Source organism: Rhinichthys klamathensis, unplaced genomic scaffold, assembly GCF_029890125.1.
Source record: "Rhinichthys klamathensis goyatoka isolate OS25496 unplaced genomic scaffold, OSU_Roscu_1.1 h1tg000176l_1, whole genome shotgun sequence".
Classification (NCBI taxonomy): Eukaryota; Metazoa; Chordata; class Actinopteri; order Cypriniformes; family Leuciscidae; genus Rhinichthys; species Rhinichthys klamathensis.
Window position 1 is genome coordinate 4,278,331 of NW_026606705.1, and position 16,452 is coordinate 4,294,782.

At 50.2% G+C, this 16,452-nt stretch overlaps 21 non-coding genes across 21 annotated transcripts; all 21 read right to left on the reverse strand.

Annotated features, from left to right (window-relative positions):
- Positions 1 to 1,378: 1,378 nt before the first annotated feature.
- Positions 1,379 to 1,451, reverse strand: trnaf-gaa (transfer RNA phenylalanine (anticodon GAA)). Its single transcript has one exon. It is a non-coding gene; the product is annotated as a tRNA-Phe (tRNA).
- A 98-nt stretch (positions 1,452 to 1,549) lies between these two features.
- trnai-aau (transfer RNA isoleucine (anticodon AAU)) lies at positions 1,550 to 1,623 on the reverse strand. The gene has a single exon. It is a non-coding gene; the product is annotated as a tRNA-Ile (tRNA).
- Positions 1,624 to 2,424: 801 nt separating this feature from the next.
- trnaf-gaa (transfer RNA phenylalanine (anticodon GAA)) lies at positions 2,425 to 2,497 on the reverse strand. The gene has a single exon. It is a non-coding gene; the product is annotated as a tRNA-Phe (tRNA).
- Positions 2,498 to 2,595: 98 nt separating this feature from the next.
- trnai-aau (transfer RNA isoleucine (anticodon AAU)) lies at positions 2,596 to 2,669 on the reverse strand. The gene has a single exon. It is a non-coding gene; the product is annotated as a tRNA-Ile (tRNA).
- A 1,648-nt stretch (positions 2,670 to 4,317) lies between these two features.
- On the reverse strand, positions 4,318 to 4,390 carry trnaf-gaa (transfer RNA phenylalanine (anticodon GAA)). Its single transcript has one exon. It is a non-coding gene; the product is annotated as a tRNA-Phe (tRNA).
- A 98-nt stretch (positions 4,391 to 4,488) lies between these two features.
- On the reverse strand, positions 4,489 to 4,562 carry trnas-acu (transfer RNA serine (anticodon ACU)). The gene has a single exon. It is a non-coding gene; the product is annotated as a tRNA-Ser (tRNA).
- Positions 4,563 to 6,210: 1,648 nt separating this feature from the next.
- Positions 6,211 to 6,283, reverse strand: trnaf-gaa (transfer RNA phenylalanine (anticodon GAA)). Its single transcript has one exon. It is a non-coding gene; the product is annotated as a tRNA-Phe (tRNA).
- A 98-nt stretch (positions 6,284 to 6,381) lies between these two features.
- Positions 6,382 to 6,455, reverse strand: trnai-aau (transfer RNA isoleucine (anticodon AAU)). Its single transcript has one exon. It is a non-coding gene; the product is annotated as a tRNA-Ile (tRNA).
- An 801-nt stretch (positions 6,456 to 7,256) lies between these two features.
- Positions 7,257 to 7,329, reverse strand: trnaf-gaa (transfer RNA phenylalanine (anticodon GAA)). Its single transcript has one exon. It is a non-coding gene; the product is annotated as a tRNA-Phe (tRNA).
- A 973-nt stretch (positions 7,330 to 8,302) lies between these two features.
- trnaf-gaa (transfer RNA phenylalanine (anticodon GAA)) lies at positions 8,303 to 8,375 on the reverse strand. The gene has a single exon. It is a non-coding gene; the product is annotated as a tRNA-Phe (tRNA).
- Positions 8,376 to 8,473: 98 nt separating this feature from the next.
- trnai-aau (transfer RNA isoleucine (anticodon AAU)) lies at positions 8,474 to 8,547 on the reverse strand. The gene has a single exon. It is a non-coding gene; the product is annotated as a tRNA-Ile (tRNA).
- Positions 8,548 to 10,194: 1,647 nt separating this feature from the next.
- On the reverse strand, positions 10,195 to 10,267 carry trnaf-gaa (transfer RNA phenylalanine (anticodon GAA)). Its single transcript has one exon. It is a non-coding gene; the product is annotated as a tRNA-Phe (tRNA).
- Positions 10,268 to 10,365: 98 nt separating this feature from the next.
- Positions 10,366 to 10,439, reverse strand: trnai-aau (transfer RNA isoleucine (anticodon AAU)). The gene has a single exon. It is a non-coding gene; the product is annotated as a tRNA-Ile (tRNA).
- An 801-nt stretch (positions 10,440 to 11,240) lies between these two features.
- Positions 11,241 to 11,313, reverse strand: trnaf-gaa (transfer RNA phenylalanine (anticodon GAA)). Its single transcript has one exon. It is a non-coding gene; the product is annotated as a tRNA-Phe (tRNA).
- Positions 11,314 to 11,411: 98 nt separating this feature from the next.
- trnai-aau (transfer RNA isoleucine (anticodon AAU)) lies at positions 11,412 to 11,485 on the reverse strand. Its single transcript has one exon. It is a non-coding gene; the product is annotated as a tRNA-Ile (tRNA).
- Positions 11,486 to 11,996: 511 nt separating this feature from the next.
- Positions 11,997 to 12,069, reverse strand: trnaf-gaa (transfer RNA phenylalanine (anticodon GAA)). The gene has a single exon. It is a non-coding gene; the product is annotated as a tRNA-Phe (tRNA).
- A 98-nt stretch (positions 12,070 to 12,167) lies between these two features.
- Positions 12,168 to 12,241, reverse strand: trnas-acu (transfer RNA serine (anticodon ACU)). The gene has a single exon. It is a non-coding gene; the product is annotated as a tRNA-Ser (tRNA).
- Positions 12,242 to 13,889: 1,648 nt separating this feature from the next.
- trnaf-gaa (transfer RNA phenylalanine (anticodon GAA)) lies at positions 13,890 to 13,962 on the reverse strand. Its single transcript has one exon. It is a non-coding gene; the product is annotated as a tRNA-Phe (tRNA).
- Positions 13,963 to 14,060: 98 nt separating this feature from the next.
- On the reverse strand, positions 14,061 to 14,134 carry trnai-aau (transfer RNA isoleucine (anticodon AAU)). The gene has a single exon. It is a non-coding gene; the product is annotated as a tRNA-Ile (tRNA).
- Positions 14,135 to 14,935: 801 nt separating this feature from the next.
- Positions 14,936 to 15,008, reverse strand: trnaf-gaa (transfer RNA phenylalanine (anticodon GAA)). The gene has a single exon. It is a non-coding gene; the product is annotated as a tRNA-Phe (tRNA).
- A 98-nt stretch (positions 15,009 to 15,106) lies between these two features.
- Positions 15,107 to 15,180, reverse strand: trnai-aau (transfer RNA isoleucine (anticodon AAU)). The gene has a single exon. It is a non-coding gene; the product is annotated as a tRNA-Ile (tRNA).
- Positions 15,181 to 16,452: the final 1,272 nt, after the last annotated feature.

Here is a 16,452-nt window from a genome sequence, read left to right on the forward strand (position 1 = left end):
ATACGGTCTCTTTGCTTTGTGAGAACTTGACCTACAAAAAACGCTAGTACATATGGGCGTATGCCAAATCGATTGACCTGATGCCTGATAGGTTACAAGTTACTGGTGCCCTCCTTATGAGAACAAAATCCACATTCGATCAAAGTCGGAAGCTATTGCAGATGCTCGATGGTGTTTTAAAAGGAGTTTTGAGCAGGACCACTCTGGAACACAGGCCTCCACCACCCGGAACAAAACATGAACATTCCATGTGCATTCCATGCACAGCAAACTTGGCAGAAGCAGGTCCCGCCGAGATTTGAACTCGGATCGCTGGATTCAGAGTAGATACGCTAATAGATACGCCCAACGTGGGGCTCGAACCCACGACCCTGAGATTAAGAGTCTCATGCTCTACCGACTGAGCTAGCCGGGCAGCCGCTGTGAGCTGCTTGGGGCTGGTCGCGGTTTTTATCCGTGCCTAAATTGCGCCCGTCATCCGGAGCCTCACATTTCGCACAGGCTTGGCATAGCGTCTCGCGGGTAAAGTCAGGGTTAAGCCTAGAGCCAGGCTCAGAGTGTACTTTGTTTGTTTAAGCCATATATGTTGTTGGGGGATACAATTTCACCCAGTAGAGCAGGCCAGTAATATGCACAATCATAACCCGGAGCTAAAGTTCCGTTTCGGGTCTGTCAAACCGGAACTTGACCTACAAAAAACGCTAGTACATATGGGCGTATGCCAAATCGATTGACCTGATGCCTGATAGGTTACAAGTTACTGGTGCCCTCCTTATGAGAACAAAATCCACATTCGATCAAAGTCGGAAGCTATTGCAGATGCTCGATGGTGTTTTAAAAGGAGTTTTGAGCAGGACCTCTCTGGAACAAAGGGCCTCCACCACCCGGAACAAAACATGAACATTCCTGGCACGCGCCACAGCAAACTTGAGCTGATGTAAACTCTCACATAACACCCGCTGTCTTCTTTGCACACGAGGCAACTGAGCAATCATACCCCTAGACCAACGAGCCAACACACACACATCCTTCCTGCTGCTGCCTGGCCGCAAACATTTCCGTTTGCAAGGCTTAAAGCACAAAGGTTTAATTAAATGTACAACTAAACGGTAGCCAGTGCAAAGTTGCCGACACAGAGGAAATACGGTCTCTTTGCTTTGTGGGCATTGGAAACCACGCTGCAGCACTTTCACACATGCTGTGGGATGGACACCTTCTCACCACATCGTCGAGGGGAATTACACCATGGAACCACCACACGCTGGTCTCTGGCCGTCTGAGAGGCAGATAGTGATGAGGCTAGGTGGAATCAGGTTAACAGGAGATGACGTTTGCTCACTGGAGACCCTCGACCAAAAACACAGGAACCAGGTTGCTCTGCCGAAACCCGGGATCGAACCAGGGACCTTTAGATCTTCAGTCTAACGCTCTCCCAACTGAGCTATTTCGGCCAGGTCTACTGGCAAATGGTTTGTCCAGCAGGGATTTCTGGGAGACCGCCCGTCACTTTCGAGGTGAGCAGAGCTGAGGGTCCCAGAGAGCAAAAGTGTGGCCAGTACGGGGATCGAACCCACGACCTTGGCTTTATTAGCACCACGCTCTAACCAACTGAGCTAACCGGCCCTGCTCTGACTCCTTTTATCCCCAATTTCCCAGGAATATCCTAGTTGCCCTAGTCAGCTTGAAGAGATTAAAAGCAAAGCCTGAGAACGGGCTCGTCCGGGATCTCTCGCACCCTAAGCGAGAATCATACCCCTAGACCAACGAGCCAACACACACATGTCCTTCCTGCTGCTGCCTGGCCGAAAACATTTCCGTTTGCCAGGCTTAAAGCACAAAGGTTTAATTAAAAGTACAACTAAACGGTAGCCAGTGCAAAGTTGCCGACACAGAGGAAATACGGTCTCTTTGCTTTGTGAGAACTTGACCTACAAAAAACGCTAGTACATATGGGCGTATGCCAAATCTCACATTTCACATCTCACAAACTCTCACATAACACCCGCTGTCTTCTTTGCACACGAGGCAACTGAGCAATCATACCCCTAGACCAACGAGCCAACACACACACATCCTTCCTGCTGCTGCCTGGCCGCAAACATTTCCGTTTGCAAGGCTTAAAGCACAAAGGTTTAATTAAATGTACAACTAAACGGTAGCCAGTGCAAAGTTGCCGACACAGAGGAAATACGGTCTCTTTGCTTTGTGGGCATTGGAAACCACGCTGCAGCACTTTCACACATGCTGTGGGATGGACACCTTCTCACCACATCGTCGAGGGGAATTACACCATGGAACCACCACACGCTGGTCTCTGGCCATCTGAGAGGCAGATAGTGATGAGGCTAGGTGGAATCAGGTTAACAGGAGATGACGTTTGCTCACTGGAGACCCTCGACCAAAAACACAGGAACCAGGTTGCTCTGCCGAAACCCGGGATCGAACCAGGGACCTTTAGATCTTCAGTCTAACGCTCTCCCAACTGAGCTATTTCGGCCAGGTCTACTGGCAAATGGTTTGTCCAGCAGGGATTTCTTGGAGACCGCCCGTCACTTTCGAGGTGAGCAGAGCTGAGGGTCCCAGAGAGCAAAAGTGTGGCCAGTACGGGGATCGAACCCACGACCTTGGCTTTATTAGCACCACGCTCTAACCAACTGAGCTAACCGGCCCCGCTCTGACTCCTTTTATCCCCAATTTCCCAGGAATATCCTAGTTGCCCTAGTCAGCTTGAAGAGATTAAAAGCAAAGCCTGAGAACGGGCTCGTCCGGGATCTCTCGCACCCTAAGCGAGAATCATACCCCTAGACCAACGAGCCAACACACACATGTCCTTCCTGCTGCTGCCTGGCCGAAAACATTTCCGTTTGCCAGGCTTAAAGCACAAAGGTTTAATTAAAAGTACAACTAAACGGTAGCCAGTGCAAAGTTGCCGACACAGAGGAAATACGGTCTCTTTGCTTTGTGAGAACTTGACCTACAAAAAACGCTAGTACATATGGGCGTATGCCAAATCGATTGACCTGATGCCTGATAGGTTACAAGTTACTGGTGCCCTCCTTATGAGAACAAAATCCACATTCGATCAAAGTCGGAAGCTATTGCAGATGCTCGATGGTGTTTTAAAAGGAGTTTTGAGCAGGACCACTCTGGAACACAGGCCTCCACCACCCGGAACAAAACATGAACATTCCATGCACGCGCCACAGCAAACTTGGCAGAAGCAGGTCCCGCCGAGATTTGAACTCGGATCGCTGGATTCAGAGTAGATACGCTAATAGATACGCCCAACGTGGGGCTCGAACCCACGACCCTGAGATTAAGAGTCTCATGCTCTACCGACTGAGCTAGCCGGGCAGCCGCTGTGAGCTGCTTGGGGCTGGTCGCGGTTTTTATCCGTGCCTAAATTGCGCCCGTCATCCGGAGCCTCACATTTCGCACAGGCTTGGCATAGCGTCTCGCGGGTAAAGTCAGGGTTAAGCCTAGAGCCAGGCTCAGAGTGTACTTTGTTTGTTTAAGCCATATATGTTGTTGGGGGATACAATTTCACCCAGTAGAGCAGGCCAGTAATATGCACAATCATAACCCGGAGCTAAAGTTCCGTTTCGGGTCTGTCAAACCGGAACTTGACCTACAAAAAACGCTAGTACATATGGGCGTATGCCAAATCGATTGACCTGATGCCTGATAGGTTACAAGTTACTGGTGCCCTCCTTATGAGAACAAAATCCACATTCGATCAAAGTCGGAAGCTATTGCAGATGCTCGATGGTGTTTTAAAAGGAGTTTTGAGCAGGACCTCTCTGGAACAAAGGGCCTCCACCACCCGGAACAAAACATGAACATTCCAGGCACGCGCCACAGCAAACTTGAGCTGATGTAAACTCTCACATAACACCCGCTGTCTTCTTTGCACACGAGGCAACTGAGCAATCATACCCCTAGACCAACGAGCCAACACACACACATCCTTCCTGCTGCTGCCTGGCCGCAAACATTTCCGTTTGCAAGGCTTAAAGCACAAAGGTTTAATTAAATGTACAACTAAACGGTAGCCAGTGCAAAGTTGCCGACACAGAGGAAATACGGTCTCTTTGCTTTGTGGGCATTGGAAACCACGCTGCAGCACTTTCACACATGCTGTGGGATGGACACCTTCTCACCACATCGTCGAGGGGAATTACACCATGGAACCACCACACGCTGGTCTCTGGCCGTCTGAGAGGCAGATAGTGATGAGGCTAGGTGGAATCAGGTTAACAGGAGATGATGTTTGCTCACTGGAGACCCTCGACCAAAAACACAGGAACCAGGTTGCTCTGCCGAAACCCGGGATCGAACCAGGGACCTTTAGATCTTCAGTCTAACGCTCTCCCAACTGAGCTATTTCGGCCAGGTCTACTGGCAAATGGTTTGTCCAGCAGGGATTTCTGGGAGACCGCCCGTCACTTTCGAGGTGAGCAGAGCTGAGGGTCCCAGAGAGCAAAAGTGTGGCCAGTACGGGGATCGAACCCACGACCTTGGCTTTAGTAGCACCACGCTCTAACCAACTGAGCTAACCGGCCCCGCTCTGACTCCTTTTATCCCCAATTTCCCGGGAATATCCTAGTTGCCCTAGTCAGCTTGAAGAGATTAAAAGCAAAGCCTGAGAACGGGCTCGTCCGGGATCTCTCGCACCCTAAGCGAGAATCATACCCCTAGACCAACGAGCCAACACACACATGTCCTTCCTGCTGCTGCCTGGCCGAAAACATTTCCGTTTGCCAGGCTTAAAGCACAAAGGTTTAATTAAAAGTACAACTAAACGGTAGCCAGTGCAAAGTTGCCGACACAGAGGAAATACGGTCTCTTTGCTTTGTGAGAACTTGACCTACAAAAAACGCTAGTACATATGGGCGTATGCCAAATCGATTGACCTGATGCCTGATAGGTTACAAGTTACTGGTGCCCTCCTTATGAGAACAAAATCCACATTCGATCAAAGTCGGAAGCTATTGCAGATGCTCGATGGTGTTTTAAAAGGAGTTTTGAGCAGGACCACTCTGGAACACAGGCCTCCACCACCCGGAACAAAACATGAACATTCCATGCACGCGCCACAGCAAACTTGGCAGAAGCAGGTCCCGCCGAGATTTGAACTCGGATCGCTGGATTCAGAGTAGATACGCTAATAGATACGCCCAACGTGGGGCTCGAACCCACGACCCTGAGATTAAGAGTCTCATGCTCTACCGACTGAGCTAGCCGGGCAGCCGCTGTGAGCTGCTTGGGGCTGGTCGCGGTTTTTATCCGTGCCTAAATTGCGCCCGTCATCCGGAGCCTCACATTTCGCACAGGCTTGGCATAGCGTCTCGCGGGTAAAGTCAGGGTTAAGCCTAGAGCCAGGCTCAGAGTGTACTTTGTTTGTTTAAGCCATATATGTTGTTGGGGGATACAATTTCACCCAGTAGAGCAGGCCAGTAATATGCACAATCATAACCCGGAGCTAAAGTTCCGTTTCGGGTCTGTCAAACCGGAACTTGACCTACAAAAAACGCTAGTACATATGGGCGTATGCCAAATCGATTGACCTGATGCCTGATAGGTTACAAGTTACTGGTGCCCTCCTTATGAGAACAAAATCCACATTCGATCAAAGTCGGAAGCTATTGCAGATGCTCGATGGTGTTTTAAAAGGAGTTTTGAGCAGGACCTCTCTGGAACAAAGGGCCTCCACCACCCGGAACAAAACATGAACATTCCAGGCACGCGCCACAGCAAACTTGAGCTGATGTAAACTCTCACATAACACCCGCTGTCTTCTTTGCACACGAGGCAACTGAGCAATCATACCCCTAGACCAACGAGCCAACACACACACATCCTTCCTGCTGCTGCCTGGCCGCAAACATTTCCGTTTGCAAGGCTTAAAGCACAAAGGTTTAATTAAATGTACAACTAAACGGTAGCCAGTGCAAAGTTGCCGACACAGAGGAAATACGGTCTCTTTGCTTTGTGGGCATTGGAAACCACGCTGCAGCACTTTCACACATGCTGTGGGATGGACACCTTCTCACCACATCGTCGAGGGGAATTACACCATGGAACCACCACACGCTGGTCTCTGGCCGTCTGAGAGGCAGATAGTGATGAGGCTAGGTGGAATCAGGTTAACAGGAGATGACGTTTGCTCACTGGAGACCCTCGACCAAAAACACAGGAACTAGGTTGCTCTGCCGAAACCCGGGATCGAACCAGGGACCTTTAGATCTTCAGTCTAACGCTCTCCCAACTGAGCTATTTCGGCCAGGTCTACTGGCAAATGGTTTGTCCAGCAGGGATTTCTGGGAGACCGCCCGTCACTTTCGAGGTGAGCAGAGCTGAGGGTCCCAGAGAGCAAAAGTGTGGCCAGTACGGGGATCGAACCCACGACCTTGGCTTTATTAGCACCACGCTCTAACCAACTGAGCTAACCGGCCCTGCTCTGACTCCTTTTATCCCCAATTTCCCAGGAATATCCTAGTTGCCCTAGTCAGCTTGAAGAGATTAAAAGCAAAGCCTGAGAACGGGCTCGTCCGGGATCTCTCGCACCCTAAGCGAGAATCATACCCCTAGACCAACGAGCCAACACACACATGTCCTTCCTGCTGCTGCCTGGCCGAAAACATTTCCGTTTGCCAGGCTTAAAGCACAAAGGTTTAATTAAAAGTACAACTAAACGGTAGCCAGTGCAAAGTTGCCGACACAGAGGAAATACGGTCTCTTTGCTTTGTGAGAACTTGACCTACAAAAAACGCTAGTACATATGGGCGTATGCCAAATCTCACATTTCACATCTCACAAACTCTCACATAACACCCGCTGTCTTCTTTGCACACGAGGCAACTGAGCAATCATACCCCTAGACCAACGAGCCAACACACACACATCCTTCCTGCTGCTGCCTGGCCGCAAACATTTCCGTTTGCAAGGCTTAAAGCACAAAGGTTTAATTAAATGTACAACTAAACGGTAGCCAGTGCAAAGTTGCCGACACAGAGGAAATACGGTCTCTTTGCTTTGTGGGCATTGGAAACCACGCTGCAGCACTTTCACACATGCTGTGGGATGGACACCTTCTCACCACATCGTCGAGGGGAATTACACCATGGAACCACCACACGCTGGTCTCTGGCCGTCTGAGAGGCAGATAGTGATGAGGCTAGGTGGAATCAGGTTAACAGGAGATGACGTTTGCTCACTGGAGACCCTCGACCAAAAACACAGGAACCAGGTTGCTCTGCCGAAACCCGGGATCGAACCAGGGACCTTTAGATCTTCAGTCTAACGCTCTCCCAACTGAGCTATTTCGGCCAGGTCTACTGGCAAATGGTTTGTCCAGCAGGGATTTCTGGGAGACCGCCCGTCACTTTCGAGGTGAGCAGAGCTGAGGGTCCCAGAGAGCAAAAGTGTGGCCAGTACGGGGATCGAACCCACGACCTTGGCTTTATTAGCACCACTCTCTACCCAACTGAGCTAACCGGCCCTGCTCTGACTCCTTTTATCCCCAATTTCCCAGGAATATCCTAGTTGCCCTAGTCAGCTTGAAGAGATTAAAAGCAAAGCCTGAGAACGGGCTCGTCCGGGATCTCTCGCACCCTAAGCGAGAATCATACCCCTAGACCAACGAGCCAACACACACATGTCCTTCCTGCTGCTGCCTGGCCGAAAACATTTCCGTTTGCCAGGCTTAAAGCACAAAGGTTTAATTAAAAGTACAACTAAACGGTAGCCAGTGCAAAGTTGCCGACACAGAGGAAATACGGTCTCTTTGCTTTGTGAGAACTTGACCTACAAAAAACGCTAGTACATATGGGCGTATGCCAAATCTCACATTTCACATCTCACAAACTCTCACATAACACCCGCTGTCTTCTTTGCACACGAGGCAACTGAGCAATCATACCCCTAGACCAACGAGCCAACACACACACATCCTTCCTGCTGCTGCCTGGCCGCAAACATTTCCGTTTGCAAGGCTTAAAGCACAAAGGTTTAATTAAATGTACAACTAAACGGTAGCCAGTGCAAAGTTGCCGACACAGAGGAAATACGGTCTCTTTGCTTTGTGGGCATTGGAAACCACGCTGCAGCACTTTCACACATGCTGTGGGATGGACACCTTCTCACCACATCGTCGAGGGGAATTACACCATGGAACCACCACACGCTGGTCTCTGGCCGTCTGAGAGGCAGATAGTGATGAGGCTAGGTGGAATCAGGTTAACAGGAGATGACGTTTGCTCACTGGAGACCCTCGACCAAAAACACAGGAACCAGGTTGCTCTGCCGAAACCCGGGATCGAACCAGGGACCTTTAGATCTTCAGTCTAACGCTCTCCCAACTGAGCTATTTCGGCCAGGTCTACTGGCAAATGGTTTGTCCAGCAGGGATTTCTGGGAGACCGCCCGTCACTTTCGAGGTGAGCAGAGCTGAGGGTCCCAGAGAGCAAAAGTGTGGCCAGTACGGGGATCGAACCCACGACCTTGGCTTTATTAGCACCACGCTCTAACCAACTGAGCTAACCGGCCCCGCTCTGACTCCTTTTATCCCCAATTTCCCAGGAATATCCTAGTTGCCCTAGTCAGCTTGAAGAGATTAAAAGCAAAGCCTGAGAACGGGCTCGTCCGGGATCTCTCGCACCCTAAGCGAGAATCATACCCCTAGACCAACGAGCCAACACACACATGTCCTTCCTGCTGCTGCCTGGCCGAAAACATTTCCGTTTGCCAGGCTTAAAGCACAAAGGTTTAATTAAAAGTACAACTAAACGGTAGCCAGTGCAAAGTTGCCGACACAGAGGAAATACGGTCTCTTTGCTTTGTGAGAACTTGACCTACAAAAAACGCTAGTACATATGGGCGTATGCCAAATCGATTGACCTGATGCCTGATAGGTTACAAGTTACTGGTGCCCTCCTTATGAGAACAAAATCCACATTCGATCAAAGTCGGAAGCTATTGCAGATGCTCGATGGTGTTTTAAAAGGAGTTTTGAGCAGGACCACTCTGGAACACAGGCCTCCACCACCCGGAACAAAACATGAACATTCCATGCACGCGCCACAGCAAACTTGGCAGAAGCAGGTCCCGCCGAGATTTGAACTTGGATCGCTGGATTCAGAGTAGATACGCTAATAGATACGCCCAATGTGGGGCTCGAACCCACGACCCTGAGATTAAGAGTCTCATGCTCTACCGACTGAGCTAGCCGGGCAGCCGCTGTGAGCTGCTTGGGGCTGGTCGCGGTTTTTATCCGTGCCTAAATTGCGCCCGTCATCCGGAGCCTCACATTTCGCACAGGCTTGGCATAGCGTCTCGCGGGTAAAGTCAGGGTTAAGCCTAGAGCCAGGCTCAGAGTGTACTTTGTTTGTTTAAGCCATATATGTTGTTGGGGGATACAATTTCACCCAGTAGAGCAGGCCAGTAATATGCACAATCATAACCCGGAGCTAAAGTTCCGTTTCGGGTCTGTCAAACCGGAACTTGACCTACAAAAAACGCTAGTACATATGGGCGTATGCCAAATCGATTGACCTGATGCCTGATAGGTTACAAGTTACTGGTGCCCTCCTTATGAGAACAAAATCCACATTCGATCAAAGTCGGAAGCTATTGCAGATGCTCGATGGTGTTTTAAAAGGAGTTTTGAGCAGGACCTCTCTGGAACACAGGCCTCCACCACCCGGAACAAAACATGAACATTCCATGCACGCGCCACAGCAAACTTGAGCTGATGTAAACTCTCACATAACACCCGCTGTCTTCTTTGCACACGAGGCAACTGAGCAATCATACCCCTAGACCAACGAGCCAACACACACACATCCTTCCTGCTGCTGCCTGGCCGCAAACATTTCCGTTTGCAAGGCTTAAAGCACAAAGGTTTAATTAAATGTACAACTAAACGGTAGCCAGTGCAAAGTTGCCGACACAGAGGAAATACGGTCTCTTTGCTTTGTGGGCATTGGAAACCACGCTGCAGCACTTTCACACATGCTGTGGGATGGACACCTTCTCACCACATCGTCGAGGGGAATTACACCATGGAACCACCACACGCTGGTCTCTGGCCGTCTGAGAGGCAGATAGTGATGAGGCTAGGTGGAATCAGGTTAACAGGAGATGACGTTTGCTCACTGGAGACCCTCGACCAAAAACACAGGAACCAGGTTGCTCTGCCGAAACCCGGGATCGAACCAGGGACCTTTAGATCTTCAGTCTAACGCTCTCCCAACTGAGCTATTTCGGCCAGGTCTACTGGCAAATGGTTTGTCCAGCAGGGATTTCTGGGAGACCGCCCGTCACTTTCGAGGTGAGCAGAGCTGAGGGTCCCAGAGAGCAAAAGTGTGGCCAGTACGGGGATCGAACCCACGACCTTGGCTTTATTAGCACCACGCTCTAACCAACTGAGCTAACCGGCCCTGCTCTGACTCCTTTTATCCCCAATTTCCCAGGAATATCCTAGTTGCCCTAGTCAGCTTGAAGAGATTAAAAGCAAAGCCTGAGAACGGGCTCGTCCGGGATCTCTCGCACCCTAAGCGAGAATCATACCCCTAGACCAACGAGCCAACACACACATGTCCTTCCTGCTGCTGCCTGGCCGAAAACATTTCCGTTTGCCAGGCTTAAAGCACAAAGGTTTAATTAAAAGTACAACTAAACGGTAGCCAGTGCAAAGTTGCCGACACAGAGGAAATACGGTCTCTTTGCTTTGTGAGAACTTGACCTACAAAAAACGCTAGTACATATGGGCGTATGCCAAATCTCACATTTCACATCTCACAAACTCTCACATAACACCCGCTGTCTTCTTTGCACACGAGGCAACTGAGCAATCATACCCCTAGACCAACGAGCCAACACACACACATCCTTCCTGCTGCTGCCTGGCCGCAAACATTTCCGTTTGCAAGGCTTAAAGCACAAAGGTTTAATTAAATGTACAACTAAACGGTAGCCAGTGCAAAGTTGCCGACACAGAGGAAATACGGTCTCTTTGCTTTGTGGGCATTGGAAACCACGCTGCAGCACTTTCACACATGCTGTGGGATGGACACCTTCTCACCACATCGTCGAGGGGAATTACACCATGGAACCACCACACGCTGGTCTCTGGCCGTCTGAGAGGCAGATAGTGATGAGGCTAGGTGGAATCAGGTTAACAGGAGATGACGTTTGCTCACTGGAGACCCTCGACCAAAAACACAGGAACCAGGTTGCTCTGCCGAAACCCGGGATCGAACCAGGGACCTTTAGATCTTCAGTCTAACGCTCTCCCAACTGAGCTATTTCGGCCAGGTCTACTGGCAAATGGTTTGTCCAGCAGGGATTTCTGGGAGACCGCCCGTCACTTTCGAGGTGAGCAGAGCTGAGGGTCCCAGAGAGCAAAAGTGTGGCCAGTACGGGGATCGAACCCACGACCTTGGCTTTATTAGCACCACGCTCTAACCAACTGAGCTAACCGGCCCCGCTCTGACTCCTTTTATCCCCAATTTCCCAGGAATATCCTAGTTGCCCTAGTCAGCTTGAAGAGATTAAAAGCAAAGCCTGAGAACGGGCTCGTCCGGGATCTCTCGCACCCTAAGCGAGAATCATACCCCAAGACCAACGAGCCAACACACACATGTCCTTCCTGCTGCTGCCTGGCCGAAAACATTTCCGTTTGCCAGGCTTAAAGCACAAAGGTTTAATTAAAAGTACAACTAAACGGTAGCCAGTGCAAAGTTGCCGACACAGAGGAGATACGGTCTCTTTGCTTTGTGGGCATTGGAAACCACGCTGCAGCACTTTCACACATGCTGTGGGATGGACACCTTCTCACCACATCGTCGAGGGGAATTACACCATGGAACCACCACACGCTGGTCTCTGGCCGTCTGAGAGGCAGATAGTGATGAGGCTAGGTGGAATCAGGTTAACAGGAGATGATGTTTGCTCACTGGAGACCCTCGACCAAAAACACAGGAACCAGGTTGCTCTGCCGAAACCCGGGATCGAACCAGGGACCTTTAGATCTTCAGTCTAACGCTCTCCCAACTGAGCTATTTCGGCCAGGTCTACTGGCAAATGGTTTGTCCAGCAGGGATTTCTGGGAGACCGCCCGTCACTTTCGAGGTGAGCAGAGCTGAGGGTCCCAGAGAGCAAAAGTGTGGCCAGTACGGGGATCGAACCCACGACCTTGGCTTTAGTAGCACCACGCTCTAACCAACTGAGCTAACCGGCCCCGCTCTGACTCCTTTTATCCCCAATTTCCCGGGAATATCCTAGTTGCCCTAGTCAGCTTGAAGAGATTAAAAGCAAAGCCTGAGAACGGGCTCGTCCGGGATCTCTCGCACCCTAAGCGAGAATCATACCCCTAGACCAACGAGCCAACACACACATGTCCTTCCTGCTGCTGCCTGGCCGAAAACATTTCCGTTTGCCAGGCTTAAAGCACAAAGGTTTAATTAAAAGTACAACTAAACGGTAGCCAGTGCAAAGTTGCCGACACAGAGGAAATACGGTCTCTTTGCTTTGTGAGAACTTGACCTACAAAAAACGCTAGTACATATGGGCGTATGCCAAATCGATTGACCTGATGCCTGATAGGTTACAAGTTACTGGTGCCCTCCTTATGAGAACAAAATCCACATTCGATCAAAGTCGGAAGCTATTGCAGATGCTCGATGGTGTTTTAAAAGGAGTTTTGAGCAGGACCACTCTGGAACACAGGCCTCCACCACCCGGAACAAAACATGAACATTCCATGCACGCGCCACAGCAAACTTGGCAGAAGCAGGTCCCGCCGAGATTTGAACTCGGATCGCTGGATTCAGAGTAGATACGCTAATAGATACGCCCAACGTGGGGCTCGAACCCACGACCCTGAGATTAAGAGTCTCATGCTCTACCGACTGAGCTAGCCGGGCAGCCGCTGTGAGCTGCTTGGGGCTGGTCGCGGTTTTTATCCGTGCCTAAATTGCGCCCGTCATCCGGAGCCTCACATTTCGCACAGGCTTGGCATAGCGTCTCGCGGGTAAAGTCAGGGTTAAGCCTAGAGCCAGGCTCAGAGTGTACTTTGTTTGTTTAAGCCATATATGTTGTTGGGGGATACAATTTCACCCAGTAGAGCAGGCCAGTAATATGCACAATCATAACCCGGAGCTAAAGTTCCGTTTCGGGTCTGTCAAACCGGAACTTGACCTACAAAAAACGCTAGTACATATGGGCGTATGCCAAATCGATTGACCTGATGCCTGATAGGTTACAAGTTACTGGTGCCCTCCTTATGAGAACAAAATCCACATTCGATCAAAGTCGGAAGCTATTGCAGATGCTCGATGGTGTTTTAAAAGGAGTTTTGAGCAGGACCTCTCTGGAACAAAGGGCCTCCACCACCCGGAACAAAACATGAACATTCCAGGCACGCGCCACAGCAAACTTGAGCTGATGTAAACTCTCACATAACACCCGCTGTCTTCTTTGCACACGAGGCAACTGAGCAATCATACCCCTAGACCAACGAGCCAACACACACACATCCTTCCTGCTGCTGCCTGGCCGCAAACATTTCCGTTTGCAAGGCTTAAAGCACAAAGGTTTAATTAAATGTACAACTAAACGGTAGCCAGTGCAAAGTTGCCGACACAGAGGAAATACGGTCTCTTTGCTTTGTGGGCATTGGAAACCACGCTGCAGCACTTTCACACATGCTGTGGGATGGACACCTTCTCACCACATCGTCGAGGGGAATTACACCATGGAACCACCACACGCTGGTCTCTGGCCGTCTGAGAGGCAGATAGTGATGAGGCTAGGTGGAATCAGGTTAACAGGAGATGACGTTTGCTCACTGGAGACCCTCGACCAAAAACACAGGAACCAGGTTGCTCTGCCGAAACCCGGGATCGAACCAGGGACCTTTAGATCTTCAGTCTAACGCTCTCCCAACTGAGCTATTTCGGCCAGGTCTACTGGCAAATGGTTTGTCCAGCAGGGATTTCTGGGAGACCGCCCGTCACTTTCGAGGTGAGCAGAGCTGAGGGTCCCAGAGAGCAAAAGTGTGGCCAGTACGGGGATCGAACCCACGACCTTGGCTTTATTAGCACCACGCTCTAACCAACTGAGCTAACCGGCCCTGCTCTGACTCCTTTTATCCCCAATTTCCCAGGAATATCCTAGTTGCCCTAGTCAGCTTGAAGAGATTAAAAGCAAAGCCTGAGAACGGGCTCGTCCGGGATCTCTCGCACCCTAAGCGAGAATCATACCCCTAGACCAACGAGCCAACACACACATGTCCTTCCTGCTGCTGCCTGGCCGAAAACATTTCCGTTTGCCAGGCTTAAAGCACAAAGGTTTAATTAAAAGTACAACTAAACGGTAGCCAGTGCAAAGTTGCCGACACAGAGGAAATACGGTCTCTTTGCTTTGTGAGAACTTGACCTACAAAAAACGCTAGTACATATGGGCGTATGCCAAATCTCACATTTCACATCTCACAAACTCTCACATAACACCCGCTGTCTTCTTTGCACACGAGGCAACTGAGCAATCATACCCCTAGACCAACGAGCCAACACACACACATCCTTCCTGCTGCTGCCTGGCCGCAAACATTTCCGTTTGCAAGGCTTAAAGCACAAAGGTTTAATTAAATGTACAACTAAACGGTAGCCAGTGCAAAGTTGCCGACACAGAGGAAATACGGTCTCTTTGCTTTGTGGGCATTGGAAACCACGCTGCAGCACTTTCACACATGCTGTGGGATGGACACCTTCTCACCACATCGTCGAGGGGAATTACACCATGGAACCACCACACGCTGGTCTCTGGCCGTCTGAGAGGCAGATAGTGATGAGGCTAGGTGGAATCAGGTTAACAGGAGATGACGTTTGCTCACTGGAGACCCTCGACCAAAAACACAGGAACCAGGTTGCTCTGCCGAAACCCGGGATCGAACCAGGGACCTTTAGATCTTCAGTCTAACGCTCTCCCAACTGAGCTATTTCGGCCAGGTCTACTGGCAAATGGTTTGTCCAGCAGGGATTTCTGGGAGACCGCCCGTCACTTTCGAGGTGAGCAGAGCTGAGGGTCCCAGAGAGCAAAAGTGTGGCCAGTACGGGGATCGAACCCACGACCTTGGCTTTATTAGCACCACGCTCTAACCAACTGAGCTAACCGGCCCCGCTCTGACTCCTTTTATCCCCAATTTCCCAGGAATATCCTAGTTGCCCTAGTCAGCTTGAAGAGATTAAAAGCAAAGCCTGAGAACGGGCTCGTCCGGGATCTCTCGCACCCTAAGCGAGAATCATACCCCTAGACCAACGAGCCAACACACACATGTCCTTCCTGCTGCTGCCTGGCCGAAAACATTTCCGTTTGCCAGGCTTAAAGCACAAAGGTTTAATTAAAAGTACAACTAAACGGTAGCCAGTGCAAAGTTGCCGACACAGAGGAAATACGGTCTCTTTGCTTTGTGAGAACTTGACCTACAAAAAACGCTAGTACATATGGGCGTATGCCAAATCGATTGACCTGATGCCTGATAGGTTACAAGTTACTGGTGCCCTCCTTATGAGAACAAAATCCACATTCGATCAAAGTCGGAAGCTATTGCAGATGCTCGATGGTGTTTTAAAAGGAGTTTTGAGCAGGACCACTCTGGAACACAGGCCTCCACCACCCGGAACAAAACATGAACATTCCATGCACGCGCCACAGCAAACTTGGCAGAAGCAGGTCCCGCCGAGATTTGAACTCGGATCGCTGGATTCAGAGTAGATACGCTAATAGATACGCCCAACGTGGGGCTCGAACCCACGACCCTGAGATTAAGAGTCTCATGCTCTACCGACTGAGCTAGCCGGGCAGCCGCTGTGAGCTGCTTGGGGCTGGTCGCGGTTTTTATCCGTGCCTAAATTGCGCCCGTCATCCGGAGCCTCACATTTCGCACAGGCTTGGCATAGCGTCTCGCGGGTAAAGTCAGGGTTAAGCCTAGAGCCAGGCTCAGAGTGTACTTTGTTTGTTTAAGCCATATATGTTGTTGGGGGATACAATTTCACCCAGTAGAGCAGGCCAGTAATATGCACAATCATAACCCGGAGCTAAAGTTCCGTTTCGGGTCTGTCAAACCGGAACTTGACCTACAAAAAACGCTAGTACATATGGGCGTATGCCAAATCGATTGACCTGATGCCTGATAGGTTACAAGTTACTGGTGCCCTCCTTATGAGAACAAAATCCACATTCGATCAAAGTCGGAAGCTATTGCAGATGCTCGATGGTGTTTTAAAAGGAGTTTTGAGCAGGACCTCTCTGGAACACAGGCCTCCACCACCCGGAACAAAACATGAACATTCCATGCACGCGCCACAGCAAACTTGAGCTGATGTAAACTCTCACATAACACCCGCTGTCTTCTTTGCACACGAGGCAACTGAGCAATCATACCCCTAG